General features: G+C 33.1%; 1 long non-coding RNA gene across 1 annotated transcript in view; it reads left to right on the forward strand.

Moving 5' to 3' along the window:
* Window positions 1-17,951, forward strand: part of LOC148758754 (uncharacterized) — a 340,106-nt gene that overhangs the window by 68,937 nt on the left and 253,218 nt on the right. The gene's annotated exons all lie outside the window — the stretch shown is intronic.

Below are 17,951 nucleotides of genomic sequence, written 5' to 3' on the forward strand. Positions count from 1 at the left end.
AGTGAATATTGGTTCAAACATATTACAGGTTTATTTCTTGCGCACAGAATAGCACTGGGAGCGTGAACGTGTTTATGGGAAGACTCTTCTGCATTGTTCTTCAGAGACCTAGAGTGATAGAAGTTATGACATCATCAACATCTAGTTATTCAAGTGCAATGTACAGTAGATTTAGTGCAATAAAAGCTACTTTCTATCACCAATAGCCAGAATTCTGGGAATAATATCTTAAACCAAAGTTCTCTTCTTCAGTGATAGTTCTGTATTTCTCCCTTCTGGTTTAATCTTTTCTCTGCATATTCACTTAAAAAAAATCTATTGGCACATTTTCTCTTTATTCAGGATGATGTGCACTGCTACAGATTGTTCTAAAGTAAGTGCCCTCATACAATCCACTTACCTTATCTAGGTGAAAATGAACAATCTTTCACAAAGGCAACTCTATTCATTGCTTTCTCTGTAATGATGGAAGGAATTCTAGAACCTCATTGGCTCAAATTTCCTATGACTATTTGAGGTTTAAACTACAAAAGTTTTCTGAGTTGTGAAAAAGACTAGCAGTCAAAATATGAGAGAGATCATTGATGAATATCCTCTGACTCCTTCCTAACTTCTGTTCCTCTTATATCAGGTTCAAATATTTTCAGTGGTTTACATACCACAAGGTTCCGCTCCTAAGATGAACTTCATCACTTATATTAAACAAACAAGCAAAAAAAACACACACAAAAAAAACACAAAAAACTAAATGATAAAGGAAATTGTAAATAAGATTGAATCTGCAATTCTTTTCAGGACATTTAAATGTCACTTGTTAGGATTATAAATCTCTTTTCTGCTTCTAGTTTACTTTCCTAGTTTAATCATCTATTAAAGGATAAAATTATATGCAGATAAATACATAGATCTTAAACGTACAATTCAATAAGTTTTATTGTATCATGAAGATATAGAAAATTTCTATCCTTCAAAAAGTTTCTTTATGACACTTTCCAGTCACACTTGTATAGTCTTACTTTCCATAGTCTTACTTGTATTTTTAAAGCAATTTGAGGTTATAGCAAAATTGAGAGAGAGGTACAGACACTTCCATATACCTTCATATACACACACAAAATATAAACTTATGCACATTGTATACATATGTACACATAATATACAGAGGGTGCCAAAGATTGTATACACATTTTAAGAAAGAAAAATTGTATTAAAATTGTAATACTCAAGAGATACTGATAACAAAAGATGAATACAAGTCACATTTGACTTTTGCAATTACAAGAGGTGCTCTAAGTGGTTACCGTTAGTGTCCAGATACTCCTGATTACGGCTTGAGCAATATTGACCAAAGTGTCCATTTGTGTACATTTTTTGGGCACCCCCCAGTCTATATAGTGTTTTGATGTTGAATCTTTCAAGCGGAGAAGAGAGCAGATACCACTATAAGTGACAATGAGTACTGGGCTCAGGAGATTTTCAGGCTATTTTCCGGGATAGATTCTTAAACATTCTCCGCATAGGGGCATCAGATCCTTTCAACTCCGTTTTTTGTTCATTGTCATCCATTCTAACTCTACTTTCAAACTTCAGTTCAGGTAACAGAAAATATTTGTTCAATATTAACCCCAACACTATTTAATACAAGTGATTGCTGTTACAAACTTTTTTGAATAGCTGGAGAAGAGGCTCTAAGTTGAGCCTCCAGCACTGATTCTCAGAAAACACCACAAAATTGGCCAGCCAAGGAAGCTGCCACCTCCTACCACATTCAGGAAGCTGAGAAATCACATAGCTGTTGTCCAACTGTTGCGTGCTGCCTCATACCAGCTTAACCTTGATCTTGGGATCAGAAGTCTGTCACGAGTATTTATTCTAGTTCTCTATGAACAAACTGAATGTGGTGTATAATATCCTCTTTTCCTACCCAAATCAATTAATGCAAATCTTGCATAAGTGTCCCTCATTTGTTTAGCTTTCCAGCATGTGCAGTATAGGAATGCACAGCAAGATCAGGACCGATGTGAAAGGTAATCATCTATCATATGCGTTAGAGGAACGTACTCAAAACTTTCAGCTGTCCCAATCAAATGAAAAAAGACTGTGGTCTGGTGGGAACGTGGGAGAATAGCAATAGTGTGTCTTCTCTTAGTGGATAGTTTTTCTCCAAGAGACATGCCTTTCTGCTTTGTTTATCTTGGGTTTTAGTTAGAAAACTTCTTTTCTCTCAAGAATACCTCCTGGTATATGGCCTAAATTTTAATGAGAAACTAATAATTTGAACTTTTGTTTAGACTGAAGATGTTTTGAAAGAGTATAGATTAAAGGTTATAAAGTGAAAAAGAAAAAAAAAATCCAGGTAATTTAAAGCTAGAGCACTGAGTAGATAATTGTGTCTATTATAGGACAAATGCTGATGTGTGTTAGATTTATCACTTTGTAACAAAACCCATGTTTTTTTTTTTTATCAAATGATTTTGTCAAAATAACTAAATCTATAACTTTATTAGATTTTATTATTTTGTAGGGATAGAATAATACATTCTTTCATTTTTTAAAAAAACAGAGAAATAGATTAAGGGAGTATAGCTTAAGAACGAATACTTTTATATTGTGTTGACTTGTCATTACTAAAAGATACAGCATATTTTCTCTTTAGAAATTTTTATAATACTACCTCAAAAAAATAAAGAGCTGAAATCATGTGGGATCAGCAAAGGTAATTAACGTCAGCTTCTTTGGAGGGATTTGAAATAAAATTGCTAAATTTTATAAGGCAGGGATATATTAACTTACCCAACAGATACTTCCAGCTTGTATTTTTCAGGATAAAATTGAGATTATGAAGCTCATGAGTTAGAACATTGGTCACAAATCAATAAAACCAATTGTGGTCTGTTTTCGGCTTTCTTAGATTTGGGAATTTGTGTCACCTAATTGTGTTGATGAAGTATAAAAGAGTAAAATTGAGTAGTTTTGTTTTTATATATTTTTGTGATGTAAATAGCATTTCTGTGCTTCAATAAAACATTTTTCTAAGGATTTTATAAAGTATGTTTATAAAGTAGACATATTTCCCAAGAGGTTGAGTTTTTACAGAAGGAAAGTAGAATAAATGGAGACAGAAATACATGACTAATGGTTTGGAAAGAAGAATAAATATATATTTTCATTCAGTCTTATATACTTGTTTTCTCTTTTGCTAATATCAGTTAAGATATCAGTAAGGAAACGATGCCCATAGAAACTGGGTTTATTCTAGGTACAGAAGATGAAACTTTGTTAAACATATGATCCTTGTTTTACTGTATTGAAAAGTTTAGTGAGATTAGCAGATATTCTGTTCACAAAATAAATATTAGGTTTTGCTTTGGTTTGTTGTTGATGGTGTTGTCATTGAAAGTTCTTTGGAAGTGAACTCTTATCTATTTCCTGGTAGTGTTTTTAAAGACTATTTTGTCACTATTAGTTTGTCATTGAATATCAGGAGCTTTTACTGCTATCCTGACAACTGAAAGGAAATATCGATGTAAGCTTTGTCTTATTTAAAAGGTGAAAAAGAAGGAAACCTTCACAAATACCTTACAGACCCCAATATTAAATATCTTCTCTAACTTCTCTGAAATTTACACCATCTGGCCACCAGACTAAGCTGTATCCACAATAAAGAGAAAAAAAAAAAAAAAAAGCTGTTTTCAGTTGTTAAGATTTCCTTTTTAACAATTGTGGTTTACCACCAAGTCTTACTTCTGAAGTATTCAGTTGCTGATAGGTGTTTAAAAGGTTGTGATTTCTTTCCATCTTAAATATCAGAGGAGACATCTAGATTTCTATCAAGGAACAAGAAAAAATGATCTGTATGGAAAGATAAAATATCACAGAGTTGTAAGGAAGCAAATTTTGGGGAGGAAGAAAAATAATTAGGTAACTATAAGGCCATTTGTGTTGTGTTATATGTCCCTAAACTAGGACCTTGATTCCAACAATGTAAAAAGTGAGGGAATAAAATAAAAAACAACCTCTTCTGTCTCTCAGGGCTTAATATTAGCCTTTTATATGTTCAACATTCACATAATTGACACACCCAATAAACACAGTATCTTCCTGCAGATTTCCTTTTCATTCCCACAACTCACTTGAATGTCAGTGAGTCCTCACTTAACAATATCGTCAACAGGTTCTGTAACTTTAAGTGAAACAAGTGTAATGAAACATATTTTACCGTAGGCTAAATGATATCAAAAAGAGTTAAGTTCCCACGTGATCTTCTCAACATTACAATGAAATGACAATGAATGAAACAACGTTATTTGAAGATCAGCTGTATTTTTAACAGGTAGTTAAATGAGGTATATGAGCTGGTTTTGGTGAGAAGTAACAAAGACAGCAGGATGTAAGAAGATCTGCTTTTGAGGTGTCTTTACTCATCCTCCCACAGGCATCCTGTTTTCTCACAGAGGAGGAAGGACACTGCTCTGTTTTGTTCTATTAAAGGTCACTGTTCAGTCCACATTAGAAATGGATAGGATCACTATGGATTAAAAGGGCAGGGTGCATGGCTGTGGCTTCTCTTCCTTCTCTCTCTTCTCCATGATGGGGAAATAAGGACCAGGGATTGTTTCTCCACAGAAAGAGGTTGAGCTCTCGCAGAAGCCCACCCTGCTGTCCTACTTGATATTAGGCAGTGGTGGTAATATGGGAACCATGTTTCAACTTGTCATCCCCTGCTCTATATCTCTGGTTCCATTCTCCCTATACTGGCTGAATGTTCAAATCTTAAAAGCAGAATAATCTTCATTTATTTTTGTGTAATTATTTAGGTTTAAAATGTTATAGGACAAAGTTGCATAGCAGAGTCAGGCTCACAAATATTCTGTGAATCCAGATATATGGCTCCAATCTGGGATCATGCTTTGTCTCTCATTTGATAGTAATTGTAACTTCTGAAAAACAAGATGTGTTTGAAGACCAGGTAGTGATATATGAGTTTGAGCTGAGGTATAACATTCAGAAAATCCTGAATTTCCTGTCCCTAAAATTTAGTAGCCTCATAATGTCACCCCTTGTTCTTACACTGGGACCACAGAGTATTACTTTGAACCACTTCTTTTTACTCCTACATAGATTCTTAAATAACCGTGGCTTTTGGTTAAGAGAGAATTGAATAGTGTAAGAGAGAAAGCGAAAATTCAGAAGAAAGGGCAAATAAAAATATCTTATAAAAGGATCAAAGGACAAAGACACAGGCTTGCAGATTTACTGAAAAGTAATTATTTAGGCATTGTCAAATTATAAATTGTCTTCCAAACTCTAGATAGAGAACTGGTTCTGTAATCAGTATCAGTAAGTCAGTCACTTTTTAAGATGTCAAGCTTTCAGTGTTTCATTTCAAAATGACTTTTAAAATAAAGATATTTATCTTCTAAGACAAACTTAAAAAAAACATTAGGATAAAGTTCAGAAGATGACTGACAAGGAGGTCTAAGTGAAATGCTTTTCAATGTTCCAAATATAGAAAAATCACAAACCCTTTCTGATGAAGAACTTTGACTAACTTGAAAGATACACAGGTTATCCTACCAGAAGTTTTGGCAGTTTCCATTGTGACTTAAGTTCTGGGATTTTTCCTAGCAATTCCAACAGTTATTTAAAACAAATCTTGTTGTCTCCCCCTCAGAAGCAACCTCTGCTCTGCCTATGGGTAGATCTTTATTCAATAAACTACTTTCACTTTGCAAAAAATAAAACATCTGATGCTGCATACACAGCACAGAGTGGCTTTGGGCTCCTGCTGCTGATGTGACAGCTTGTGCCTGGGTGTCATTAATAAATTCTTCTTCTCCTTGCAGTCCCCAAACCAAGCTACTCAATGTGCTTATTCTTCCATGTGTCCTCTATGCCTTTTGGATTCTCCATGCTAATATCTTATTCTACTTTGTTTGAACTACTAAAAAGCCCATTGCTACTCTCTAGCTGTAGTTCCATCATTCTACCTTCAGAGTTACGTTATAGAAACACAGTTTGAATTTGAGGAGTTTTTTTCTTTTAGAATTAAAGATAAGAGTGTCAAAAAGAGGAGTGTGAAGAGGAGTGGGAAAAAGGAATGTAGTCAATGCTTATCAGACACTGAGGCTCAAAAAGATACGTTGGCTAATTGTATCTCAGGGATAAGGGAAAGGAGGAAGGTACAGGTGAATAGATGGTGCCAATTTGAACTGATATGGAGAAGTCTGGAACTGGAGGAGTTTAGGAACAGGATGGGTACAGACAGTAAATAAGAGGTGACATGCACATGCCTACCTTGGAAGATTACAGTGGAATACAGGAAAGAGATTTTATAAATTATAATCTGGAAATTATCTCCATGTGCAATTATCTTTGGCGTTTTCACTATTATAGTGATGATGTCAGTTTTGGAATTATAAAACTGAGATTCCTTGAGAAAATAACTAGCTCTTCAGTGTAATAAGGTGATATCAGGATCACCTTCTCTACTCCCTTTTTTATTTAGATGAATAATGTTGCTATAAAAATGACTCCTCATATATTTAATGTACTACTTTATTCTTCACTTATCTTTTCTGTTATAGAAGATGATCAAAAACTGGAAGTGTGTTTTTGTTTCGTTTTGTTTTGACATTGGAAAGGTGAGATACCCCTTTTAACCCTTCTGTAGCCCTTTGCTCATGTGTTGGAAATTGATGGATTGTTGCTATGGCACAAATTGACGAATGTGGGATTATTATTTGTTTCCCAACTAAATGAATGACACATTGCCCTAAATGACATTCTAGCATCCAAAATACTTGAATCAACTTCTTCTGGACATTGGACACTGCGACTGGACATTGGACTGTGTGTCAGCTGCATTTAAACTGTTTTAAGAGTTAGTGAACTCCGTGAACCTCTCATAGTTAACTCAAAAGCAGTATTGCTAAACAGCCCAACAAAATATTCCCCTACGCTTTCATTCTTTAAATTAAATTTAAAGGAAGTGGCACTTTATATAACTATATTGTGTCCCTGGCCACACTAAATAAAAATGTGGCATTGACAACTGTCTGAATCTCTGTGAATTAGTGAGATGTCTGTGATGGAACACAAAGTAATACCCTGTGGAGCAAATCAGTTATCATCTGTTGTGTATCTTGAGTTTAAATCAATTTATTTGTCTAAGATTCCTGCATAAGAAAGATGGGTTCATTAAGAAAATTATAAAATAAATTAAGGTAGCAGATCCTATTAGGAGAGAAATGCCTACAAGATTCACTCTGTTTTAATGAAACTATTTTCTATTTGACAGCTCAGTTAGAGCAGAAAATGATAATCTTATAGACAAGAAATAAATGTGGGTGTATATTCACAGCTGCTTTCTAGTAATTCCCTATGGTACAGTTTTGTTGCAATATAATAATGGGCTTTGTCATGATGGAAACCATATTTGTTCTCAGCTCTCCCTTTGCTATAAACTAAAATTATTTTTTGATAAAGTATAAAAATAACTTTGGCCAATATTAATGAGGGTTAAAAATCGAAGATTACCGTATATATTCAATTTCTCTGCTTTTCACATAAATCTCTCCATGAAATTATGAGTGGAGATAACAGACAATAAATTCTAAAATAACAATAGTTGCAGACTATGAATGTTGGCTAAAGTACAGGGGTGTCATCATCAGCTGACTCCTACATACTATCAGAGATAAGGATTTAAGTGGCATTTTTCCTGAAAATGTTATAAGGGGAAATAGTGACACAGAACTGGCTAATGGTTAGCCAAGTTTTATGTTAGAAAAAGGTCAGCATTTTCAATCATGTTTTCTGTCCTGGGAGCAGGTAGTGGGGGAGGAAAATGGACCAAGTTTCCTTTCGAGTGGTAAGAAGAGCTACAACATTTTATTTTCATAAATTGTCTCATCTAAAACTTCCCTAAAGTTCCATTCAGAAATACAAATTACATACTGCCTTTTCTACTTCAGCCATTCAGGAAATGTCACAGAATAAGCAGTCCTGCTGAGTGGGTAAATCCCTAGCTGACTGTTGTCAGGAAAGCCTTGGAGGTACAGAGAAACAGCCACTGGAAAACCCATCAGGAAGAATTGACTCTGGGTGGTGAACACATCATGCATTATATAGATGATGTATTACAGAACTGTACACTTGAAGCCTATATAATTTTACTAACCAACGTCATCCCAATACATTTAATAAAAATTTAAAAGAAGAAAAACAAAGAACAACCTCATAAAGTGTAAATAACACCTTTGATAACATATAAATATAGCATAGGGTTGCAGTCACTGGTTTTAGTTAATGGGCATTATAGTTCAGTGGTTAAGAAAGAAGACTCGATGATGTTACCTGGTTTTGAATTCCTGCTCTTCAATTGACCAGCCCTGTGACCTGGAACAAAGTTAGATAGTTTCACTGTACGTCCATTTCCTTACCTGTAAAGTGAAAATAATAATACCTACTTTATCAACGTTTGTGGGGAGGTTTAAATGAATCAACACATATAGCACACTTAGAAATAGTGCCTGGCAGATAATAGGTGCCTCGTAAATATTATTATAATTATTATTAACATTGCTGTACTGAGATTTTGGAAGGTTATTACAAATGATGGGCCCATCAAGAGGGGAACTGGAGAAAAAAAATAATTCCTTCAGTTTTTCCTCAAAATCAAAGAAAAGAGATATACCGTCTCCCACTCACCGACCACATAATAGTTACATTGACAAACTAGTTAATAGTGTAGCATTATTAAATATTAATTATTACATATGTACCATTATTACATATTACATATGTCTCCTGAAATTTATTTGAAAAAGAAATGCTTATTATCTACACATTTACTACCTGTTATTAATTTCATAAACTGTTGGTCACAGAGAGATGAAATATGCCCCAGGTGGATGATGTAAAAGAAATAGGAATACAATTTTACAGCCCAAATAATTGGCTTTAAATATGTTTTGTCATCTCACTAGGCATATGGTCTTGGGCAAGGTGATCGTATAAGACGTGGTTCAATTAAGACAGACACCAACAGCACAATAGTAATGATTATGGAAATAATGAAACTATGCTAATTTTTGTTTTTACTTTTATAAGAGAATATGTTTCTGTCATTAAAAATTTATATTTAGTATGTAAACATATCCCCTGGAGTTTGGGGGGCTTAAGCTATACAAATATAATAATAGCAGCATCCAAGGACATTGAACAGCTAATAATTTTACTTGGAAAAATGAGAGAGATTCTAATAGGGAAATTTAAGAATATTTTTATTATATTATAGCTATATATGAAAGTTTATCTGGGTATTTGCTGTATAACATTGTTTCTGTATTTGAATCTCAGATATTGAGTAATTATGACTTGTACTAGCATTCACTATGGGTTTTCTCACATCTGTTCCTTATCCTGTTGTGTACCATTCAGCTATATGGTCACACTTACAGTTAACTTCCAACATCTATGAGTATGGTGGTGGAAGGAGAACTGACTCTGGGTGGTGAACACAAAATGTGATATACAAGGTATGACAAGTAAGTTCACGAACTCATTGTAGAAAAAATGCTACATACCTCATTGCTTAATGTTACTATGGTCACCTTCGAAGAACTCCCCTTGGGAAGCTATGCACTAATGCCAATACCTATTCCACCCTTCAAAGCAATTTTGGAATTCTTTTTCTGGAATGGCCATCAGAGCTGTCATTGTATTACAATTTATGTCCTGAATGTCATGAAAATGTCTTCTTTTCAATATTTCCTTTATTTTTGGGTAAAGAAAGAAGTCACTGGGGGCCAGATCAGGTGAGTAGGGAGGGTGTTCCAATACAGCTATTTGCTTGCTGGCTAAAAACTCCCTCACAGGCAGTGCCGTGTGAGCTGGTGCATTGTCATGATGCAAGAGCCTTGAATTGTTGGCAGAAAGTTCAGGTTGTCTAACTTTTTCACGCAGCCTTTTCAACACTTCCAAATAGTAAATTTGGTTAACTGTCCAGTGGATACAAATTCATAATGAATAACCCCTCTGATATAAAAAAAAGTTAGCAACATTGATGCAACAAGTTCACGAACTTAATTGTCAGACCTTGTACATTTGACTTCCTTTACCCTCCTCTACTCTCTTCTGGTAACCACTAAAACATTGATATGTCTATAAGTTTTTATTTCTTTATTTGTTTGTCTTGTTCCTTTTTTGCTTTCAGTTTTATATCTCACATATGCATGAAGTCATATGGTTCTCAACTTTTCTGTCTGGCTTATTTCGTTCAGCATAATAGTCTCAAGATCCACCCATGTTGTCACAAATGGCACTATTTCATCTTTTCTATGGCAGAGTAGTATTCCATTGTGTATAGATACCACATCTTCTTTATCCAATCATCTATCAAAGGACACTTTGGTTGTTTCCATGTCTTGGCCACTGTAAATAAAGCTGCAATGAACATCAGAGCACATATATCTTTATGGATAAATGTTTTCAGATTTTTGTGGTACATACCCAACATTAGGAATTGATGTCCTACACAATTACCAGATTCATTTTTGAATGAGGAGCTTTCTCTGAGTGTGCGTGCTTATCTTTGGACAGGTTATATTTTACTTAAGCAAAATGCAAGAAATCAGAGGATTGGATTTCAGCCTCAAATGTCAAGCTTGGATGGGGCATCATCCCTGGCTCTGGGAGTCCCAGCCTCCACCCACTCACTCCCGACAGTTGCTTTCATTTCTTTAGAAATTCTTTCTCTGACTTCAACGGGTGAGTGAATAATAACTGTGGAAGTGCAGGAGTGTGAGTAGTAATTGTGTGTGTTGGGGGCCAGTGAAGGATGAATCCAACACTGATTCTACAGCCAGCTCACCATTCAGATTGCTTTGGCTGCCAGTACCCTGGTATTCCAGGAGGATGCCACCACTGCTTTAGCTTTTTCTTTATATGCATAATGCTCCACCCCCCGAGCTCTGAGCTAATAATAAATTTTGTTCTACCAATCTTTTTTTCCACCTGAAGTTCATAATATTTGATTTCCTGAAGTATCTTTTGTTATTTTCTGTGCATTAGTGAATTTATTCCTTTTTAAGGCATCTCCAGTGTTTGATTTCATGATAGTTTTTAGCAAGAAAGGAAAGGAAGCATGAGGACTATTTGTCATCTTGAACTAAAACTGGCTATGTATTTTTTTTTTTTTTTTGTTAAGGAAACTGCAAACTTCCACTCCAAATAATTGTATTAATTTATTCTCTCAACATTAATGTATAAATAATAATAATTTCACTACATATGTGTCAACAGGGGATAGTACCATATTTTATAATTATTACCAATCTAATAAGGGTAAGATAGTATCTTATTGTGGTGGCTTTAATTTGCATTTTCTTATTACTAGTGAGGCCAAATGTGTTCATGCATGTTAATTTGACTATTGTGTTTTCCTTCTTTTAGTTATCTATTCATCTCCTTTGCCAAAGTATTTCATATTTAATTTTGTTATCAATTATAGAATTTTATATTTTTCTGATTTGTTTCTCTTTTAATCCTTTTATTGTTTTTTTTGCCAAATGTATTTTTAAAATACTATTAAGTACATTTACCTTTGTAATTTTTTTTGTTTCAAATTTTTAGAACATTCGTCTAGCTCTAGATTATTACATTTTTATCTATGTTTTTCATTTTATACCTTTTTGTATCTTTACAATTTTGTTTTATAACTTGAGCCTTAGCAAACTGAAACATATTTTGTGTGTGATATGTTTAGGCTTTAACTCAATTCTTTAAGATATGTATGACAATCATATAAGTTTTCCCAGGGCCGGTTTTTGAATAGGTTATCATTTCCATGTTATTTTAAATACCACATTTATTCTGTACTAAATCTCTCTCTCACGTATATATATATATATATATATATATATATATATATATATATATATATATATATATATGATGCCAAAAAAAAATGTATACACATTTCAAGAAAGGAAAATTGTATTAAAATTGTAATACTCGATATATACCACTAACAAAAGATGACTTCTGCAATTACAAGAGATGCTCAAAATGATACCATCAGTGTCCAGACACTTCTGATTACTGCAAACTGCTGCTTGAGCAAGGTTGACCAGTGTCCACTTGTGTACATTTTTTCATCACCCCCAGTATGTATGTATATATACACATATATCTGAGTTTTAATATGTTTACTTTATTCTATTACATTTTTCTGTATATATCTTCTAGCACCACTATCATATGGTTTTATTTAGCATTGCTATTAGCATGTTTTGATATCTGATTAATAAGAGTACTTTTATTTAATTTAGCACTTTGCAATCTCTTTTCTTTTGTGGAGATGCCTCTCGTTAACTTTGGTAACTTGATAAATTAGGAGCTTCACTAGTCTTTAAAATGTTGTTATTCTCTTTGTACATTTTCTCTTCTTGATAAATAATAACTCTTCTAGAGTTGTTTGACATTCGAAAAAAATTTTAATCTGAAAAAGAAATAGATATTATATTAAATATTTCAACGCATTCATCTGACAGATATTTCCATTATGCAGCTTTCTGATATGCTCTTCATTCTGAATTATTCTTCACCTTGGGCTTGGACATTTCAAAAACTGTTACTAGGTCTTTTATAGATTTTTATTGCATTTGTAAACAACCTTCTTCACCTTCCTCTTTTTGCATTTTTATTAGCACTGATGACTAAGAAAATTAGTGAATTTTGTAAGTTGAGATATAACATCTAACAATTTTCCAACTAGTATGTTATGTTATTCTTAAGACTATTGTGAGTCACAAATTATAATGATCATTTATTCCTTTTCAATATTTAAAGTCTTATTTTTTACTCTGTTTTACTATAATGGAAAGACAACATAGAACTTTGTAGTGATGGCAAACAAAGAAATTGCCACAGATTGAGAGACATATCTCCCAATCAGCAAAAGACATATCTGATAAAAGACATGTCTGATAAAGAGTATGATAAAGTAAACATACTCTTACCGTATGATCCAGCAATCATGTCCCTTGGTATTTACACAAAGGAGTTGAAAATGTATGTTCACGCAAAAACCGGTACTCTGATGTTTATAGCAGCTTTATTCAGAGTTGCCCAAAGTGGAAAGCAAGGTGTCTTTCAGTAGGTGAATAGATAAACTGTGTTACAACCAGACAATTAATATTATTTAGCACAAAAAAAGAAATGAGCTACCAAATGATTAAAAGACATGGAGAAAACTTCAAAGTATATTATACCAAGGTAAAGAAGCTCATCTGAAAAGACTACATACTGTATGATTTCAAATCTATGACATTCTAGAAAAGACAAACTATGGAGCAAAAAAAAGATCAATGGTTGCCAGAAGTTAGGGGGCGGGAGTGATGAGTAAGTAGAGCACAGAGAATTTTTAGGGCTGTGAAACTACTCTGTATGATACTGTCATGCTGTATACATGTCAATCTACACTTGTCCCAAACCATATTATATACAACATCAATAGTGGACTCTAATGTAAACAATGGACTTTGAGTGATTATGATGTGTGAATGTAGGTTCATCAATTGTAACAAGTATACCACTCTGATGGGGGATGTTAATGGAGGATAGAATTATGCATGTGGGCGGGGGGAGAAAGGGGTGCATGGGAGATCTATGTACCTTCTAGATAATTTTTCTGTGAACCTAAAACTGCTCTATTAAAGTCCATTAGAAAAAACACACAAAACTTAGCACTTTAGTAAGGATAGAAAACAAAGAGACTTGTCTTTTTTATAAACTCTATTTGGAATATTTCTATGCAAGAATGATGTTCATGTTTGTTTTTCATTTCTAGTGGATAAGTACTTTCCCACAGCTTCTGTAATTATTTTTATTGCTTTTTCATGTCATAAAATTTTGAACAAGCTCAGAAAAAAAGGAAGTTTTGTTCTATGATTTGGCATTTTTTGATCATTTGAATCAGTAGAATCTCTAACAAAAATAACATGCATTTAATACAGATATTGCTAAAATCCTTGTTTTGGTATTTTGCTAAGTAACATAGTACGCAGTGATATGTTACACAAAATTTGGTGAATCCAATGAAAGTTGAACAATTTAAAGAGAAAAAGGATTGCAATCCATTTTGTAGTGATATCAAAATTAGTAATATTCTTTAGTCACAGAACCAAACATCTATGTAGTTTATTGGGCAGGAAAGAATTAAATCAGCAAGCTTGGATGGTTCACATCCTGCACACCCAAGGAAACTTCTGTGTTCTGGGCTGTCTCTTAGCCAGCTTCTTGGAGATAATCTCTGACCCCTTGAGATATTCTGCCTGATAAGAGTGTTTTTGTATGCCTGCAGCCTTGGGCCTTGCTGTGGCAGTTTGACTAGATAAATTCATTCTAGCAATGCGATTTATTATGAATGCGTATTCTTACTCTGAAGTAGGAGTAAAAACTTTGAGATAGGGGTAAAAAAACCTTTGGTTTTACTCTGAGGTAGGAGTCGCAATAGCTGAGGTCAGGCAAGAGGGTGCTGCATGCCTATATGCTTGACACTGCCTCCCCCCATCCCCCCAAGTTAGGCTCAGATGAGCTTTCTTGGTTGGCAAGACTTTGTATGTGTAGTAACACGGCATTGCTGGGAGAATTGAATATGTCCCTGTGTGACTTCACTAGGGGGAGACATCTGGCAGCCTGTGCCTGGCTTCTCCCAGAACTCATCCCATGCATGTGTTTTTCTTTGCTGATTTTGACCTGTATCCTTGCAGTGTAAATAAAACATAACCATGAGTATAACAGTTTTTCTGTGTCCCCTGAGTCCTTCTAATGAGTCACTGAGTCTGAGTATGAACTTGTGGGCCTCTCACATATTTATATATGAGCATTCCCAAGTTTTGTTAAAAATATCAATTATAGTGTGTTCACATATACATTTCAAAATGTAGTCATGAAAAATATTGGCACAACAAAATTGTAGATCAAGTGAATGAATATAGTCTAATGACTTTTGTTACCTAAATGATAGCTGTGTAGAATTTGTCAGATATAAGACAAGCAGAAATAAATAATTTTTGCATAGGTGGCAGTTTAGGTTTATCAAAGTTTAGAGTGAAAGAGTTTCAGAGAACAGTGGAGATTTAAGATCAAGGAACATAAACAACACTACAGTTTGTTTTTTCTTTGTTAATACTTGTTTTTTTTCACATTGCCTATAAAAGTGAAACAAATATTTTTAGGTTAAGATGGAGGTTTAAGATGGAGATTTTTGTCTAGATTACCATTAATTTTTAATCAAATTGAACACTTTAAAATGTTATTCATGTATTACTCAGATTAGCTAAGGAACATCATTATTGGATTTCTTTTGAACTACTGGGATAATTTTGCTTGATCATAATATGTTGTGGTTTTTATGCACTTTTAATTTGTCATTTTGGGACTTTTACATGTAGAATCATAAATAAAAATAATCTTTCTTATAAGTGTTCTTATCAAGGTTAGACTTTCCTCATAGAATTTATTCATCCATATCTTTATTCATTAAAGATTTACTGTTTGGCTACTATGTGCTATTAAAATGGCTACAATCAAGAAGATAGACAATAACAAGGATTTATAAGGATGTGCAAAACTGGAACTCTCATGCATTTCTGGTGTAAATGTAAATGATAAAGCCATTTTGAGAAAGTTTGATGGTTTCTTAAAATGTTAAATGCAAGTTTACTATAAACTTCGAAAATTCCATTATTATATGTTTCCCATTAAAAATGAAACAAACAAACCCAAGTATGTCCATACCAAAGACTTGCATGTCAATGTTCATAGCAGCAAACTTTCATTATAACAAAACAAAAATGTAAATAATCCAAATATTTATTAACTAGTGAATGGATAAATGAAATTATATGTTGACACAATAGAATAATTCAGCAATAAAAAGAAATGAATCACTGTTACATGACACAGCATTGATTAAATTCTAAAACTTTATGCTAAGTGAAACAAGACAATCACAAAAGACTATACATTACATGATTAAATTAATGGAAAATGTCCAGAATGGCAAATGTACACATACAGAAAGCAGAGCAGTTGTTGCTGTGACTGGGAGAGGTGCAGCATAACTGTAAACAGGTATGAAAAAAAATTTTTTTTGAGTGATTGGCATGTTGTACAATTGGATTGTTATAATGATTACACAATTCTGTAAATTTGCTACAAATCATACATGGCTGAATTCATTTTATGTAAATAATTCCTCAATAAATCTGTTCTCAAAAGTAGATTAGACCCAGCAGAAGAAAGCGTTAGTAAACTAAAGATAGGATGGTCAAAATATCCAAATTGAGTCTCAGAGAATGGAAAAAACACTGGAAAGTTTAGTAAACATCGTAAGGGATATACTATGTATATCCCATATAAGGAGCAGAGGAAAACATGTATTGTTGAATACAGAAAGTAAGGTATGTATGGGACTAGAGAAAGTTTCTATTATACATGTATTTGGAGTTCCAGAAGGAGAGGGGAGACAGAATAAAGCAGTATTTGAAGAGATATTTACTAGGAATGAAAGTCTACCTAGGTAGAGATAATAATATTATTAAAAACCAAACTAACAAATTAAATAACAGATGATGAATACAGATAGATTACTTTCAAAGAAAACAATATAAGAATAAATATTGACCCTTCAATATGAAATATAAAAACAGAAAGTAATGGCATATGTGACATAATAAAAGAAAAAATATCAACCTAGATTATTTATAACGAGCTGAAATATCCTATAAAATGAATGTGACCATTGAGAAGAGTATTGCTGTAAACATATTTATACAAGTCTTTTATTGAGCATATTTCTTTTAGGAATTTACTTGGAGTGAAATTGCTGAGATGTAGTGTGTGCATTTGATGAGCTTTATTAAATACTATTAAACAGTTATTATACCAAAATTATACAATCACCAGCAATATGTGAACATTCTGGTTGTTCATCATCTTTACCAATACTTCTCATTACTTGCTATTTTCTGTCACTCTGTAGAGTGTATTATGGCACTTAATAGCAGCTTAATTTTGTGTTTTCCTAATGAATAATTATTTTAAACATTTCTTTAACTTGTTTATTGAGCATTTGGAAATCTCATTTTGTAACTATTCAAGATTTTTTCCACATTTGAAGTTGCCTTCTTTTTTCTGATTAGTGTGAATTTTTTATTTGCAGCAAAGGACATTAATGATAATATTGTTAGTACCATTATTCATAAGAAGCTAAAATTAGGAACAAACCAAATGCACATCAACAGTATAATGGCTAAATAAAATATGATATCTTTATACAATAGAATACTACAGAGAAATAAAGATGGATGAACTACAGTACATACAACAACATGAATGAATATTACAATTTAGAGTGAAAGTAGTCAGTCGCAATAGAGTATATGCTCTGTTTATATGATTTTCTGCAAGAGGCAAAACCAAATCAATTATGATAGAAATTTGAAAAGTGGTTAACTTTATCATAGTACATTAATAAATGAGTTAGACAATGAGGGAGATCTTTGTTTCTGAAAATATTGTATTTCTTGATCTGAGTGATTTTTACAAGAGTTTGTTCATCTTGTATAAATTCATCAAAAAAATACATATAATTTTGTTGTTTTCTGTGATTTTCATTCTAAGAGTTTACCTTAACAAAAGAGAAAAAAATAATACACATAGGCTAATTTGATACCACAAGTAATAGAGAAGAGAGCCATTCTAATTTAATCAATGACAAATTTATTTTGTAGATGATTTACTAATTATCTACTAGCATTTTCACATGTTGTAGTATCCCTAATTAATAAATTAGTGGGTTTTTAAAAATAATTTAAAAGTTTGATTTAAAAAATAGACACTCAGTGAAAAAGCAAAAAAACAGATTTTGTTTTTCTGGT

Source organism: Rhinolophus sinicus, chromosome 2, assembly GCF_057876585.1.
Source record: "Rhinolophus sinicus isolate RSI-liver-muscle chromosome 2, RSI-T2T, whole genome shotgun sequence".
NCBI lineage: Eukaryota > Metazoa > Chordata > Mammalia > Chiroptera > Rhinolophidae > Rhinolophus > Rhinolophus sinicus.